We start from the raw sequence: 996 nt of genomic DNA on the forward strand, positions 1-996 counted from the left end.
TATGGTCTTCCTGTCTCACTTTGTCCTTAGACCATGCTTCTGGTCTAGAGCATTGTGTCTGAGTTTGTCTCGTACCAGGTTGGAGGCTATGGCTGACAGTTGTTGGTTTTGTAAGGCTGTCTTAGAACCTTAGTTCTTTCCTCCTCCAGAAAAAACTGTCTTGTGTCTGTCTTATGATTTAGAAAGCATGCAAGAGATAGGAATGTTTATGTCAATCTCAAAAGCAAAACCTTTCTAACTAACTTAAGCTAGATATTACATGAAATATGTTTTATTTAAGGAAAAGGGATACTATTGTCTTAAAGTAAAACTAGCAGTTCCAGAGTATAAAAAAGTAGGCATAGGATAAGCCTAGAAAAAAATTGCTGAAGAGCTTTGGTATTTACTGGGTACATAAAAGGTTGTGAGAAAGAGAAAGCAAAAACTGTTTTCCCACAGAATAGTAAAAGGGAAAGAAATTAGTTATCTTTTGCCCTTTAAAATGCCTAAGGCAACTTAAAAATATGTAAATGAATTGGAATGACCTACTCTTGTCTTCTACCTTGGGTCAAAAGAGAGAGGGCAGGGCAGGATCAGGTCTCCCCAGCCCCCAGTCTCCAAGGTCATACAGCTCCAGTGAAGTTTTTTTTTTTTTTTTTAAACTGTGCTTTAGGTGAAAGTTTACAGCTCAAGTTGGTTTCTCATACAAAAGTTTATACATACATCGTTATGTGACCCTAGTTGCTATCCCTATAATGTGACCGCCCATTCCTCCTTTCCACCCTGGATTTCCCGTGTCCCTTCAACCAGCTCCTATCCCTTTCTGCCTTCTCATCTTGCCTCCGGACAAGAGCTTCCCATTTAGTCTTGTGTATCTACTTGAACTAAGAAGCACACTCTTCACGAGTATCATTTTATGTCTTATAGTCTCAGTCAATTCTTTGTCTGAAGAGTTGGCTTTGGGAATGGTTTTAGTTCTGGGTTAAGAGTCTGGGGGCCATGTCTTCTGGGGTTCCT

Source organism: Trichechus manatus, unplaced genomic scaffold (genome assembly GCF_000243295.1).
Source record: "Trichechus manatus latirostris isolate Lorelei unplaced genomic scaffold, TriManLat1.0 scaffold00109, whole genome shotgun sequence".
NCBI lineage: Eukaryota > Metazoa > Chordata > Mammalia > Sirenia > Trichechidae > Trichechus > Trichechus manatus.